We start from the raw sequence: 17,428 nt of genomic DNA, 5'->3' as shown, positions 1-17,428 counted from the left end.
TATGGATAAATTTGGTGTAGTGACAACGATAAGCAAAGAGGCAAACACACCAGGCCAGTCAAGAGACTTCGCGATTAGGACAAGTTCAGAGCCACAAACTGGAGAGAGTAGAACCGGAGGGCTAGGCAACGCGTTAGCGGATCCTGAAATAGATAATGATAAAACGTCAAGACAGAGAGTCAAGGCCCGGATCTCTACCAGCACGAAGCTACCTGGGACCGACAGAGTTACACCACCACATGTGACGCCACTCATGGATAACGGGGCGGCACTAGAGGAAGCCTTAAACAACATAGTGGGCAGTTTAGGAGAACAAAATGAACAGATGTCGATAAGGATGAGTGAACTGGAAAGAGCAGTTCACATTGAAAGAGAAAGTCTGCGGGAAGAAATAAACCGCAACAGACAAGAAGTTGACAGAAGCGAAAAACGCTTGAAAGAAAGAACAGACGAACATATGACGAGGAACTTGTCGCGAATGACAAGAGAGGCGGAACAGAGGGAGTTACGCTTAAGAGCCGACATGGAGAAGTTAAGAATTCAGCAAGAGCAGTCTCTTGGGTCTCTTGACACAAAGATAGACGCGATGATGGAGAGGCGAACGCAGGCTATCATGGATAGGTTGGACGGGCTACTAAGCAGCAAGAGTGGACCAAAAGAAGGAGAGCCGAACTCGGGAGGTCCCAGCAGGGAACCGAGGGTGAACTTCAATGAACATCAAAGGAGGAAGACAAATGGATCCACTAGAGGCAGGGGCAGTTCATCAGGCTATGCCACAAGGGGTAATACAGCATGGGGCCCGAACAGTAGAGCAAGTTCAACGGGGAACAGACAAACCTCGAACGAACGACCAACGCAAAGCACACATGCGACCGGGAGAAGCGATTCTGGCAACATGGGGCATACAAACCCGAGGAGGAGTCACATGGGCCAAGCGGGAAACGCTCATGGTGATTCGGATTGTAGGGATGTACCGCACACAGAGCCTTCGACAAGGTGTGAGGACACTCAGGCGGGACACTCAAGGGATGCTACGGCAATGGCCACAGCATTTGAACCCCTGAACAGGTCTTTGGAGACGTTCCTGACGAGGTTATCTAGAACCAATGAACGCAGTGAAAAGTCCAGAAGAGTCTTTAAGAAACCAAGATGCTACAAAGACGAATCTGATGGCTGTATTGATACCTGGATAGAGGTAATGAAGCTGCATTTCGAGGAAGAAGACTTGTCTGAGAGACAGGAATGCAGCGCGCTCACCAGCAACTTAGAAGGGACAGCCCTGAACTGTGTCATGGCCAAGAAACAGTATCAACGTGACACTGCTGAGAAAATCTTCGAAATTTTATTAAACCGTTTCGGATCAGGGGTGCAGGGGCACCAGGCGATGATGCGCTTCGAGAAACGGAGGCAACGAGAAGATGAAACAATAGACAAGTTCCTCGATGATTTGGAAATGCTGAGAAGACGCAGCCAACCGGATGAGTCAAATCGAAGGATGAACCTAGCCGTAGCCTCAAAATTCATCGATGGTGTGAAAAACGATGAACTTCGTACGATGCTAGCAACGCATTACACACCACTATCAACTAATGCGCCAACACCGGAGGAGTTGAGACTCAAATCGAAAGAGTATCTATTGCTGAAACCTCCTTCGAGATCTGGATATTACAAGAACAATTATGGCAATTTTAACAACGGACCAGCGAACCAAGGGAACAATTGGTACAAACCGAGGGACGATATGGACAAGAGACGCTCTTGTGCTAATTGTAGTTCAACAGACCATCATGTGTCAGCATGCCCAGCTTATAAACAAGGCATGAAAGCAATAGGCTTTAGCCTCGAGGACGAAGATGCGTCAGAGTTGGAACATGAGGATTTCATGAGAGGAGTAATTGCGAAATTTGGCCCGAGGTGTTTCTTTTGCAACTTGGAAGGTCATTTTAAATCAGACTGTCCACAATTCTGGGATGCAGTGGCAGACATCAAGCATCCAAGGCATGAAGAAGCTTTATCAGGAGTGAAAGCGAGCAAGGCTCGACTTTTAAACGAAGCAGAGGCACGCAGGAAGGACAAACCTCAAGAGCTGGCGGCAAAGAAAATGCAAGCGGTAACAGGAGAAGCATGTGAACCGGAACCAGCAACTGCGGCCGATGACTTCAAGATCGATTACAAGGCAGCCGCAAAGGATGCTCTAAATAGAGTACAACAGGAACTGGTGACGAAAGAGATCGAACAAAGAGTGAAACTTGAACTGGAAAATGAAAAGCTTCAGGAGCAACTGAATACCTTCGAAGCAACGGAGTTCGAGGAGACGAAAACACCAAGCAGTTTAGATATGAAACTTAAAGTGATCTCCGGTAAGAGGTTCGGCATGGCGCCGCAAGGAAAGAAGATACAGTCGATAATCTCAGTGGCTGGACACCATGTAATAAGAAATTTGAGTGAACCATCAGAGTTCACTTTAATGCATTTGGACACATATGCAGATTATCTGAGGCAGGTGGAGCCACGCACTGAGTCGAGAGCTGTGCGAGCACTACTAACGACGGGTGGCCCTCGCATGAAGAAACTTCATGGACGCTACTTGGAGGTCTATGGGCCGTATCAAATAATGCTGAACGTGGATGGAATCAGCATCTACACCAGGACTTACATAACAACAGATGATGACCAAATGGGGCAGATCTATTTGGGTGAAGAGGAACTCAAAGTCCGCAGGATAGGCCATGACGCCATGATGGAACAAGACGCGGTACATATTGGATATGAAGCAGATGTGACAGCACACCTGCTTGACACCAACGGAACAAAAATCGGAGTCACAGGGCTTCTGGACACAGGCGCGGTGGTGAGCGTGATGCCGATAAAAACCTGGGAGAGAATGGGCTTCACGCGGGAAGATCTGATTCCTACGAATCTCCGACTAGCCGCTGCAAATCGAGGAGCTATCTACGTAGCCGGAAGAACACCGGTGACGGTCCTTCACATGGGAGGACGGAACCTTTGGATGAGCTTCCTGGTGGTAGAGAATCTGGACGACGCCGACCAATTCATCTTGGGCAGAGATTTTGTCAGGAACTTTGACGTGATGATTGACTTAAACAACGGTCTAATACGGATTAGAAACCCGGACCGAAAGTATGTTAAGAGACCCATTAATAGGATAATAACAGATGAAAATAAGGTACCAGTTTTTTTGGATAGAAAAGTAAAGTTACAACCAGGACAAGCTGTAGTAGCGATTTTTAGAATGAGAAATTTAAATTCGTTAAGTGATAGCAAACAGGTTTGCTTAGTACCGAATCCAAATAGTCAGAGTTCGGTGATTTTAGGCCGGAGCTTCTCGGTAACGCGAAACGGACTGTGTGTCAGTGTGTTGTTGAACACACTGGACACCACGGTTTCAATCCAGCGTGGAAAGAAGCTTGGTTACGCATTGCCGATGAGGACCGACTATGAAGAGACACAAAACTTGAAGAAATATAGTGTGAAAGACTGTCCTTATCATGCCAATAAAGATAAAATTTTAAAGAGGATTGATGAATTAAAATCTATTCGTAAATTGTTTTCAATGAAATCCGAAACGGACGACGGCTTATCAAGCTGCTCGAATTTTCCGGAACGCCCCTCGTCATATGAACTAGATTCTGACAAACCGGTTTTGCCAGAAATAGAACATTTAAAAGGAAAAATAGGTGAGGGAGATTTTGAAAAATTGCGGGACCTCCTAGATCGGAACGCCGAAGTATTTTCAAAACATAAGGCGGACATCGGTTGCTGTAATTTCGTCGAACACGAAATCGAACTAGAAGAGGGCGCCGTTCCCCATAGGGAAGGCGCAAGGCGAATGACGCCACATAAATCGGAAGCGTGCCGAGCGGAAATAGAAATGTTGCTTGAATACGACATGATAGAACCCTCGAAATCACCATGGGCTTGCGGAGTAGTAATGGCGAAAAAGAAAGGGGGGCAGCTTAGATTTTGTTGCGACTTTCGTTACTTGAACGCGGTAACGATTAAAGATGCGTACCCGATACCGCGAATAGACGAGAGCCTATCCAAACTTGGTGATGCAAAGTTCTTCACCACATTGGACTTGGGTTCTGCCTTCTGGCAGGTTCCTCTGCGAAAGAAGGACAGGGAGAAAACAGGATTCGCGTGCGAATTGGGGTTGTACCAGTGGAAGAGGATGCCCTTCGGCTTGTGCAATGCAACAGCAACCTTTCAAAGGCTGATGGCTCAGGCTTTGACAGGAGTGACCAAAAAGTACGGGAATCTCTTGATGTGCTACGTGGACGACGTAGTCATAGCGACACCAACCCTGGAGGATCACATTGATCGACTCGATGAGGTCTTCGGATGTATGAAAAGAGCAGGCTTGAAATGCAAACCATCGAAATGTGAAATCCTTAGGGATTCGATCAAGTACCTGGGAAGAATGGTGGACCGGCATGGTGTGAGGCCAGATCCAGAAGCAGTAGAGGCTGTGCTGACATGGAAAGCTCCTAGAACGGACACACAGCTCATGAGCTTCCTAGGGTTTGCCAATTACTACCGAGAATTCATAAAAGGATACGCGGACAAGGTGTACCCGATGCAGAAGCTGATGCGCAACAAAGGTAAAAAGTTCGAATGGAACGATGAGGCACAAGTTGCTTTCGAGAACATAAAGCGGGAACTGTGCGAAGCGCCAGTGCTGGGCATGCCTACAGAAAAGGGCATGTATGTCCTTGACACAGACGCATCGGTAGTGGCCATCTCAGGAATATTGCATCAGGAGCAAGAATGGAACGGAAGAACAGTCCTCCGTCCCATTGCATGCGGCAGCAAGGTCTTGAGTGACACAGAGATGAAATATGGTGCACCGAAAGCAGAAATGTTTGCAGTAGTCACCTTCGTGGAAAAGTACCGTGCATACTTGGGGAGCGCTCCCTTCAAGTTACGCGTGGACAACAGAGCGTTATCCTGGTTGAAGACCTACTCGATGGATCAGAGTTATATTGGTAGATGGATAGTCAGATTGGATGGCTACCATATGATAATCGAACATAGGATGCGTGATAAACATCAGAATGCTGACAGTCTCAGCAAGAAAACTGAGTTCTATGAAAGATTGGAGCAGAAGCAGGCCAATCAGGCGGAAGTAAAGGAGGGATTCTCGTTTCTGGACAAAGAAACTTATGAAGCGCTTCCCTTAACGAGATGGTTGGATAAGTCTGGACATCCAATTCCAGGGCATCCTGAGTTACCTGTAGAGAAAGCAGCTGAGATAAAGATCCTGTCCAAGGAGGATCCAGTCCCCTTAGATTTGTTGCTGCGCTCGAACCTGGTCCAGCAAGAACTCTCTCGCATGAATATAAACAGCCTCTCATTATTGGATAAAACGGTGCAAGTCACACCACAAGTAATGCGGATGCTGGGTGGATTGTTAGAAAGAGAAGTGACCAGAGATGACCCCGAGTGGACAGCAGCAGTGGCATCGCTAACAGTCAGTAAGAAAGTGAAGATCATGCCGTCCAGACAACAGCACGAAGAGAACAAGAGGGATTGTAGGACAATAGTTCAGCAACTAGTATCCTCAATACACCAAGAGATTTTAACCAGTACTTCTTACGGACGGAAAGAACAGGGGAGCAGCAAGCGAAAGAAAACCGTCACCTTTGTAGACCGGGAAAAAGAGGGTGAAGAGGTAGAACAAAATCTGCTGCAAGACTATTTGTCCGGGGAGAAGGATGAGGAGAAAAACCAGCAATCACAAGATCAACACCCGGGACAAGTGAATTTGTCCGGGGAGTCCGAGATAGACGAGAAAATTCCTGATGAGAAACAGGACCTGGAGAACAAAGTTTTGTCCGGGGAGTTCAGATGGATGCGAAGGAAAAACGGACATGATCTGGAGGAGCGTGCAGTCTCCGGCACAACACCTTCGACGGATGATAAGTCAGAAAGCTCGAGAATGAACACCTATTCAGACAGGGATTCGACCTCGGGATCAGAACTGTCAGAACTGGCGATACACACGCTACTAGTGGAAACTCGGGCGAGAAACCTGGACAGAGAGGTGTACCAGGATCCTGACAGTGATCGCTACCTAATACCGAGCGAAAGAGTCTTTGACAACGCAGCGGATGACTTAGAAACGATAGCGGTATCGAAACGTTCGATAAGCCTGTTGCCGCAGAAAGAGGTAGTCAGGACTGATCTTCAGCCGTTTCAACAAGAAACACAACCGTTGGCGAAGATTTGGTGCGTTAAGATGGAAGAAGACACACATCAGCCCAACGAGCTGAACAGTCAGATGAGAATCATGAAGACGTACTTGAAGGCGAGATACAGACTCTCGGACCTTCTAAGGGCGCAGAGAAATGATCGCATGACAAGCAACCTAAAAAGGTGGATAGAAAACGGTGCACCTGACAAAGGTGACCTGGAAGAAGACAGCTATAGGATCCTGAGACAATACTTCATGCAGAAGGAGGGGAGATTATATCTGAACAAGGACGGGATCGTGGCTTGCAGGAGAAGAGAAGAAGACAAGGTCTTATACAAATATAACGCGATAGTGTTGCCGCAACTCTATCAGACAGAACTATTATTCAGGTCGCATGATCAGATGGGCCATCAAGGGATCGACAAAGTGTATCAGAGGATCCTGAAGCGCTTTGAGTGGCCTGGGATGAAAAAGGCATGCGAGAAATGGGTGACAGCATGTCTGTCATGCCAACAGGTCAAGGATCCTAGGAAGTTGCGATTTCCTTTACAATCAATTGAGTCGTCTGAATTCAACGAGGTGGTGCAGATAGATCACCAGAAGATATGCATGACAGACAGCGGTTACAACCAAGTCTTGGTCATGATAGATCACTTCACGAAGTATGCAGAGGCCGTGCCCTGCATAACTGCCTCAGCGGAAGAAACATGCGACCACCTGATCAATACGTGGATAGCAAGACACGGATGTCCAATGACGTTTCAATCGGACAATGGAACGGCTTTCGTAGGCGAGCTTACGAAAGAGCTTATGAGACGGTCACAGGTCGCTCAGGCTCACTCCACGACATACCACCCTCAGACGAATGGCTTAGTGGAAAGACAGAATAGGACGTTAGTGTCGATGCTGAGAGTAGATTGTTCCAGGTACATGACCGATTGGGACAGATACCTTCCACAGGTGATGGGAGCTTATAATAGCACGCAACACTCCACCACTGGAGTCAGTCCACACATGATGCTGACGGGACACGAGAAGTCTTTACCCTTGACATTCTTCTACCCAGAGTATGAGGGAAAGAAAACATCCCCACAGGTCTACGTGAGGGACGTGATCAGACGCCAACAGGAGTTGAACGACTTGTGTAGACGAAACACTCAGCAGGCACAGGCAAGGCAGAGGAAAAGATTCGACAAGAAAGCAGCTGGTGCAAAGGCTTACTCGGTGGGAGACTACGTATGGGTATTTCAGAACGTTATACCACCAAAAGGGACAAAAAAGCTTCTGAAGAAGTGGAGGGGACCCTTCATGATTACAGAGGTGCACCAAGAGGGACGCTTTTATAGACTGAGTACTGGCCGAGCCGCCCACTACGAGAACATCAAGCCACACAATCCATCGACAGAAGACTGGTGTATACCTGCAGACATGGAAGAAGGGGATTATCTAATGATGGATCCTGCTTGTGAGGTCAATGAAAAAGGCACCAGGGAGAAGAACGATGGAAACGAAGTCGTAGAGGAAGGTACGGATACACCATTGGACCTGGATCCAAACGAACAGATCGAAGCGGACGATGAAACCTTGCCCTACGCAGAGGAAGATTGGCAGGATTCCGAACAGACAGAGGTTCCCAAGAACATGGAACCAGATCTTCCGTTCACGATGCAGACTCGTCAGAAAGACGGGACGAGACTAAGAAAGAAATACAATCCTTACGGTGACGACTTTGTAGTGGATAGGATAGATCTAAAGAAAATAGTGGAGGAAGTAGTGGGTTTAGAAGAAATAACAGTGTCACAGGACATTGACATAGTCGATGATCACAACGACGAGTGGGTTGACGACTGGTCGAAACCCGAGGTGGAGTTCGACGATGAGCAACAGCAGTCAAATGAACAAGACCTGACGAACCTGCGTGTCTTAGAGTGGCTGAACGAAATGACATCAGACCCTGGAAAGACCAGCGTTACGATTCAAGACGTAGATCGCGAAAGCGCGAAATACATTAAGACCGAACGAGATGATCCTTCCTGGGCTGCCCAGGAAGGACAACTTCTCATTCCAGCTTCTAATCTTGACTTAATACCCGGTATGCGATCGACGGGGACGCCGATGGATATTTTTGTCCGGGGAGTGGGGGTAGGACTTACCCACACTGAAAACTTGATAATAAAAAAATTGAGAATAGCAAGAGAAACAGGAAACTTAGAAGCAGAAACAGGTGAAGAACCTAAGAAACCTGACATAGGCAGGGTAGTTGAGTCATATTTTAATTTACCGAATGAATATTCTAGTAACATAATACTAACAGACAGTGATTTCATACTCACAAACAGAACATGTGCGGTAGCTATCACCGCAGACATGAGTTTTAGGACGGCGCTAGCGGCAGATTTTAAGAGGGAATATAAAAACGTGGAATTCCTTTGGAAGCAAAGACCAGGGATAGGGGGCGTAGCAGCCTTACCCCCGGCGGTGTCGCAAATACCGGGAAAGTACTTATGCTTCCTGGTAACGAGGGCGACAGAGAAGCAACACGTGGACCCAGAAAATCTAGTCTTGTCTTTGACGAGGCTGAGGGACTTCCTTGTGGAAATGGACGTGAAGGAGCTTTCGCTTCCAGTGTACGATCCAAATAGAGGAAGACTGCATCCTCGGGAATTGTACGCGCTTGTACACGTGATATTCTCTGATACGAGCATACAAGTGTATCTACATAAGAAATATTACTTAAGTATAGGCTGAGTGATGTGCGAGAGGGTGTTAGGCCAAAGACCAAGCTGCATGTAATATGTGATATGTGTGTTATGTTACGTTATGTTATGTTATGTGTTAGGTTATTAAGATCATGGGTAAGTAGGGGTTAGTGACCATGAACAACTAAATGACGATCTTGGGAATAGATCCAAAGTTTGGACTGTCCAATCTTAGGTCGAATTCCAAAATTTTAGAAACCAATTGATTTTAATAAATTTTAGGATAAATATCTTTTTATCTGAACTGTCTTTAAGCAGATTTTAACGATGTATGTTAAGGTGAAATTGACAAGTGTGACATTCGTGATTTCTTTTCTAGATCCTGATTGATCATTTAATTGCTCACTTGAGTCAAAACTTGAAATCGAAATCAAATTAAATTTGGAGAAGAACAGTATGGATAATTTCAACCTGGATGAATTGATGGACCTGGCAGAGGCATATGTAGGACCGATGGTAGATGCGATCTATCGTCGGCTGATCGAACGAGACTTCGCTCTGGAGGACCCAGAGGTGGTCATGTTGCTGACCGCCCTGATTAACATCTTGGGGCACGACAACCGTGGGGACCGCCCCACGGAAGTCCTGTTGATGGCAGCATATGGAGAAAGAGGAGTACTAGACCGCCCGAACATGAGAGTGATGAGGTGGAGAAACGGGGCTCTCTCAGGGAGTGACTTGGCGAATGAGCCTGGGTTGGGAAGTTCTAGGACTTACCAACCAGGTGAGATGCCAATGCCCTCCAAGCCCAAACATGGGCTGACGAGAATGCATCAGGAGATGAACAGTGAGGCGACCTCGTCTGGTTCACCACTGAGAGTAGCTGTGCCACCAAAAGGGGCGAGAGTAACACAGAAGGTTCAGACGAACCAAACCATACAAGATCTGGACGAGATGAACGATCAGTTGAGAAGTACGAAGAAGGAGTTAGACGATATGACGAAGACCATGCTGGCGATGGAGGAAGACCGGGACATGTGGAGAAAGTTGTTTGAAGACTGCAACAAAAAGCAGGGTCAAGAGATCGAACGCTTAAGGCAGGAATACAAAGAGCGATCGGAGCAGGTGGCGTTGACGACGTCCATTGAGAAAGTGATACCTGCAAGGGATATTCCTCGTGGGCAGTCCCCGATGGAGCTCTTGACACCTCGAGAAATGAGTCAAACAACGGAGACACGGCTTCCAGCAGAGACGAACCGAGTAACAATCCCGGATCCTAGTGACACCTTGGGTGATCCCGTCGTAGAACAGACAGTGAGAAAACTGATAGAGACCGCTGGACGATTGGTCGCTAACAAGAATGCACCAGGTTCCGGGGTGACTGCACCCTATGGAACGATTGACGATACGGGCAGAGTACAACTCTCCCAGACAATAATCAGACAAGGGATAAGTGACGTGACGCCACTCAGGGGGAGTTCGAAGATCACAGAGAGAAAAGTAAGGAAGATGCCAGCGAAGAAAGTGTCTCGTGTAATGGACGTGCAGAAGAATAATCAATTAAAGTATAATTTCACGGGAGTTCCGGAGACAGATCCGAGAGCCTGCTTCAATCGAGCTACCTGGAGCCCGGCTGTGAACCTGCAGCAACCACCACTCGGGACATCTCACCTGATATTGGGAGACAGCTTAGTCCGAGTGCTAACGAATTTGAGGACCTCATGGGTCACCACGGTGATGGCCTTTGGAGGCGCGACAATTGCCCAATTATACCGGATGGTGGAGCTGATGAATCCCGGGAGGATACCCAGTGTGATGATATTAGTTGGGACGAATGATATCTCCAGAGGATCAGACGAGCAGGAAGCACAGTGGGAATCAATGATGGTGTGTTTGTTCACCACTCTCTGGCAGAAGTTCGGTTGCGCGGTACTGACCGTTTGCACGGTGCCAATGAACGCAAGAAACCTGACAGCATCAGGAAGAAGGCACAACGAGGGAGTCATGAGATGGAACAACATCATAAGAAACCTAGCAAATCGAAATGCCGGAAGAATGATCCTTATGGACATTGAACACGAATTGAGAGCCATGGAGCAAGCCAGACTGACTTCGGATGGCATCCACTTCGACACCATCGAGGGACAAGCTTGGTTGAATCGAGTCTTCCAAGAACGGTTGGACGAGTTAGAAGCAGAACTCTCTGACACAGGAGTACTGAAGGAAGAGGGAACGGTGAATGATACGGTGATCACTACCTTTGTGCCTCCTAACCTGGAAACGCGTTTGGGTACAGTCCCAGCCGCAATAAATTACCGGCAACAAAGCTCCAGCGAATCAAGTCGAAGAACTGACGTGCAGGATCGGTTGGGAGAAGCACCGACGAGGAGGACAATTCATCCTAGGAGAAGGATAGGACCCGTCAACCAACCAAACGAAGGAGTAGCAGGCACGTCCAGATCAGACACTAGATCGGAGACAACGAGTAGCAGTCGAGAAGAGAGACCGAACAGAGGCTCATTGTTATGGTCTAGACCCATGCCGTCTCCCTGGCACATATACAAAGAAGAACTGATGAAGCTGGACCTGCAGAAAGTAAGCTTCATCGAAGATGCAAGGAGGATGCTAAATGGAGCGACGCTATCCGTCAGCAGATTATACTCAATAACCGGCGTAGACTGGTTGATAGCCGCTAGCATAAATTTCAGCTCCACGACAGCCTTAAGATTTGCTGACTTGGAAGGACTGCCCTCCAATAACACAATGGGACCTGTGAATGCAAGACCGTTGCAGGATGTCAGATTGAACCATGAGGAGAGGAATCGTGAGGAAAGGCCAGGAAGATTCCTGACGGCGAGAGCGCCAATTGGACAACACGTGAAGATATTCAAGCAACTGACGACACCACCTAGTCATGTGAAGGAGAGAGTATACCCAAAACAAGTGAACCAAGATGGTGATGCCCAGAGATATGGCGGATTGACAGCAATAAAGAAAGATGAGAGCATCTTCGCAGCCTACGACAAAGCAGAAATGAGAAAGGCCAAGATCATGGTAGTAGCGAATTCAGAGTTCGTGTACACCTCTAAGTCTTTGTTTTGGCCGGACGTCATAATGCTGGCCGCAGTTGACCTAGACCTATTGCAATCAGTGTCATTGGCTATAGGGGTACAGAGAAGGCAGAGATGCTGAAAGAAGATTTGGAGAGAAACGTGACGTTGTGTCTCCACAACAGCTTCTGTAGAAACAGAGAATCAAACGTGGATCCCCTACCTTGCTGTAAACAGAGGGTGGAAGAGCAGAAGTGTTGGAGGACGGCTTCCAACAGCGTCAGGATAGTCAATGACGTGCTACAAGACACGGAGACCGAGAGTGCAGAGTCAGCGTCACAGGAGGAGGAAATGGAGCATTGATGAATGGTCGAGAAAACAAGAGGCAACAAGAAAGAAAATTAGAAGAATTTAGAAGTTTTAGAACTTCTAAACGACGAAAAAAGAAGAGAACAAAGGGATGATGAAGAATTGTTTTATGTGTGTGAAAAACTCAAGTGAGAAACCAAGCAACCAAGTTGTAATTGAAAACTGAAACATTTGAGTTGAGTTTGGAAATTGTTGCATTTATAAATTTGCATTTTGGTTTTAGTTGAAGTGGCTTTAGAGACACTCACTTATTATTTATTTAGAAAGGCTTGAGGGAAGAGTATATTTAAAGATTCCAGCCTGCATGATTGTTTTTAATCACTTAGGAAGACTGATCACTTTGTGGTGACATGAAAAACTTGAGTAACTTCTTGAGGAGGGAGGTTGTTGCATTGTTCTTTCTAACCACAAAGTTCCTTAGTTTTAATATTCAGGACAATAAACAAGCAAGATTTCCGAAGGGGAGGAGCATAGTAGGATAATTTTAGCTTGTTGGTTGGCAGGACTGTCCTGCAAGCCAACACCTTTTAAATCTAGGAGAAAAAGTTTCAATCGGGATATTGACACTGGAAGTCAGAAAATATGTTTTATCTTAAGTCATATCCTCAATGTGCAGATTAATGAAAGAATTTGAAGGCTATAGTGATGTAGGATGATGCCATTTATATTCTGCAGTGAGTCGATGTGACGTAGGTAAAAGTAATTTCGTGCATTTTGTAAATTCTGTTCGATGACACTGTAACCATTTAGAACATTGCGCGATTCAATGAGGACATTGACCGGACTGTCCGGGGAGTATGTGACATTCGACCAGAATGGCCAAAATGCAGTCTCTGCAGAATTCGGTATTTTAGCAGCAAGCCTTCCGAATTGGCGATTTAGAACGGATAAGGACGTTATTTGAACGATTAGCCAAACGGTGAAGGCTGGAAGATTCTGGAATTCTAATTTTTAAAAATTCGAATTATGACGTCATATTTCTGAGAAACGTCAGAAACGGCCATTTTTAGCTAAAAGAGCAAGAAAAAACAGAACAACTTTTATCTGCGATTACGAACAGTACGAAATCGAGACTAAAAAACTACAACGAACTACCGAACAGCAGAGGACGTTCCGAGTTGCAACTATTGTGCTGTTACAATAGTTGCAAGGCCGTTGCGAGCAACGGTGAAGGGTAAAACCCAGCCTTCCGAGTTATTGTGAACTGGATATTAAGAAGCTTGATTCACCGGATTCAAGAATCCGGAAGGGTCTCGGGACGTGGACTTTTATGAACTTATATTGAATTTTAGTATCCGTCATGTCCTGACTTGAATTTAATTAAGATCTTAATTCGTTTTGACAAGAATGAGGAGCTAGAAGTAGAGGGGAAAGGGTTGATCCATCTTCGATGGAGATGATGATTTTTATCTACTGAACAAAAACAATAGTAATATAATAAGTAGTAGCCCTGTTTTTAGGAGTGACCTCGTGGTCTGGGGATACTGAGACCCAGCCATGAGCTCACTATTTTTGCATGTAATCTAGTTAATTTGAGCGTTCTGGTCGAAGCCGGAGAACAGTAACGTTTTTGTCAGCCTGATGTAAGAAAGACCACCGAAAAGTACTGGCTTGGTAGAGACGGTGAAAAACATGCAAAGCTCTGTTTAGACGCTAGCCAGTCGTCTTAAGACTTAGTTTTGTTATCCGTCGATATGTATCTTCCGGGCGAATGTTACACCGATCATAAATTATTCTCGAAATTCAAAGCGCTTAGAAGAGAGAGAGAGAGGAAGGCTTAATTTACCCCGTGGGGAGTTTACAATCACAAATAATGAAATGCAAACATAAAACAAAAAAAAAACAAAAATATAAATATATAAAATAAACTATGACCGGCAGAAGGTACAGCAGCACTTTCCATACCAAGTACACGGAATGTTTTCTTCGAATGTTTGACGTAGCTTCGTATCATAGAACTTCATAACTTCACGCTTGTACCGGGGGAATGATAGACGGACATCAAGCTTCATGAAATTCAATAGTCTAGGAATACGGTCAAAATAAAAGGACTTTGTCTTCTCGTATTTTCGCTTCTTTAATTTGAAAGAGTATATATCAACACTCCGTAATGATACAGATGGGTCATTTATATCAACAAAATCGAAGGGGTTTAAATCGTACTTGTCCTGAAACAGTTTATGGAAAAACAGAAGATTTGAGATTTCAATATGATATGGCAGAGGATAGATTCCTAACTTTATCAGTGACGTTTTATAATCACCTGACAGACCGATCCATCTCACGCATCTTCTGTTGAAAGCTTCGAGCTTGGATAAGTCGGTCTTGTTAGGTATCCAGATAGAAGAACCATAAGTAAGCACAGATAGAATACATGCTTTGTAGAGCCGAACCTTCGTTTGTCTCGGAGTACTGCTCGGAACATTTCGCTTTAACATAAAGTACACTTTGTTGCACTTGAATAACTTTTCAGAAACATGGTGCGACCACGATAAATCAGAACTGAAAATGATCCCAAGATCTTTGACGTCTAAAGATTCATCGATTTTGTGATCACCAATATAGAGATCTGGGTTTTCAGAGCTGTGGTTAAAAAACTTCAGGACTTTACATTTGTCAGGATGTGAATCGAGAGAATTTTCGCCACACCAATTGATAACAGCATCTAGATCGCGTTGAAGTACGGGAACAGAGGTACTGCAGCATTTCAGATCATCAGCAAAGAGGGATGGCTTGGATAAGAGATAATCAGGAAGATCGTTCACAAATAACAAGAACAATAACGGCCCCAGAATACTACCTTGCGGGACACCACTCATAATGCTCACAAAATCAGAGAGCACACCATTGATTCGCACACGTTGAAAGCGTCCAGAAAGATAACTTTTAAGTAATTGGAGAAAGCTAACATCCAAACCGAAATCCGCAAGTTTTTTGAGCAATTTATGGTGAGGAACCGAGTCAAACGCCTTTTTGATATCCGCATAAAAAACAAAAGACGAAATACCAAGTTCGTGATTCCTATAAAGCTCATCACAGAAGTTTAACAGTTGCGTGACAGTTGAACGCCTTGACATAAAGCCGGATTGGTATTTCGTAATTTTCGGCCTAATGCTAGTGTAAATGTAATCAAATAAGATACGCTCCAGACCGAGGGAAAGTTTCGGTAGCAGGCTGATGGGACGATAATTGGACACATCACTGTGGCTATCCTTCTTGTAAAGAGGAGTTATGTACGCAGTTTTCCAAACATCGGGCCACTTTTTTCGCTTTAAAATGTCTTCATAGAGAGCAGCCACTAGAGGACTCAGTTGAAATGCACAATGTTTTAGGAAAGCCGGCGGGACATCGTCACAGCAGACAGAAGCAGAGTCATTTGCCGACTGAAGAAAATGTAAGACTTTTTCATGACTAACAGACACCTTGCACAACTCAATGGTAGAAGAAGTACTAAGGCTGGTAATCTGAATCTCCCCGGAGGTCTTGAAGACAGACGCAAAAAAGTCATTAAAAAGATTGGCCTTCTCAATAGTAGTGGAAGCAGATCTTTTTGCAAAATGCATTGTGCCTGGGTAGGGAGAAGAATTGCTCAAGCTTTTCAAAATCTTGAAGCAAGAATTGACGTCCATAGTCTCATAGGATTGCAGGAAGCAGACCTTGTCAAGTTCCATTGACACATTTAGACTGTCTACAAGAGTGCTATGATCGTGCATGGGATTGCGCTTTTTCTGGGTGCCAAGTTTATTTAAAAGGTGGACCGTATGTGAAGAATAATAAAACGGCAGATTTTGACGTTTGAGTCTTTTACGGTAGGAAGAAACACGCACACTCTCATTTAGAATTGAGAAAATCACCACGCTGAAGTCATCATACAAATGGGCATACTGCAGAGCATTATAACCAGAATTAAGCATCACGGAGAACGTAGTATAGTCAAAGGAGGATTTGGAGTAGGCTACTGGTCGAATTTCATCGTCTGATTTAGTAGGAAACGTAATGCTGACAGGCTTGTAATCAGAGAAATCGGACTCCAAAACTTCAATATCACCAGGATTAGCACGGTTAAGCAATAGGATATCGAGAATGCTCCCACTGCAATGTGTTGGTTCAAAGATGTGCTGCTCTAGATCATAATCATGAAACAAAGAAAACAAGTTTGCGTCATAACTCGAGGAGCTGTAGCAAGAGTACCAGTCAATATTGGGAAGATTCATATCACCCGAGACAAGGAAGTAGCTGTCGTGCAGAGATCCGCGCTTAGCACATTCAGATTTGAATGCAATATGTGCAGTTTCCAAAAACTCACTAATGCTTATAACGGATAATCTGAAATGCGAAGAAGCGGGAGGATTATAGATGACAGCAATGCAAATAAGGAGCGAAGCTGAAACCAATAAAACTGCACAGCCAACAGGGGATTCGCAAACAACCGGTTGAATATGGAACGTAGAAGGAATTGAGCCCTTTATAGCAATAAGGCTACCTCCGTGTTCACCATTTTTACGATCAGAGCGAGCAAGAACAGTGTAATCAGCATACGGGAAAACAAACGATGATTCAACCGTGCTGGTCAACCAGGTTTCAGTCAAGCAAATAATATCACAATTCCATTTGTATAACATATTAACAAACTTCAATCTTCTTTCCAAAGAGAGCATACTTTGGCAATTGAAAAAGACAATCGATAACTTTTTCTCTAGTCAATTTTGCTTTGGCTCAAGTTGTTGCAACTCGTCATCAAGATAAAGCTTCAGGTCACGAATTTTGATCTGCTTGCGATCATAGCCGCCTTCGATTAGTTCACGACGTCGTTTCAGGAGCTGCCTTTCAAGTTCCTGGCCAGCTTTGGTTAGGGACTTGGAAATATAGACAGCATCACAATTCTCTTTCAGATTGTAACTCTTGCTTAGAATCTTCCTTGTAGACCAAACAGAATTGAATTTGATTATAACAGGTCTCGGCTTATTTGGATCCGTATTGGGTTTTCCCACGCGGAAGACCTCCTGAATCCCCGTAGAAGAATTTGCCTCGAGATATTCAAGTATATCAGTCACTGATTTCCCATCATCCTCAAAGCGCTTGTTAGCAGAATTGGC

The 17,428-nt window shown here is 45.2% G+C and overlaps 1 protein-coding gene across 1 annotated transcript in view; it reads right to left on the bottom strand.

Moving 5' to 3' along the window:
• The window catches only part of LOC134841096 (uncharacterized), a 585,733-nt gene that overhangs the window by 567,857 nt on the left and 448 nt on the right, over positions 1 to 17,428 (bottom strand). The gene's annotated exons all lie outside the window — the stretch shown is intronic.

Source organism: Symsagittifera roscoffensis, chromosome 3, assembly GCF_963678635.1.
Source record: "Symsagittifera roscoffensis chromosome 3, txSymRosc1.1, whole genome shotgun sequence".
Lineage (NCBI taxonomy): Eukaryota > Metazoa > Xenacoelomorpha > Acoela > Convolutidae > Symsagittifera > Symsagittifera roscoffensis.
Note: the sequence above shows the minus strand (reverse complement) of the source record. Positions and strands in the feature narration are given on the sequence as shown.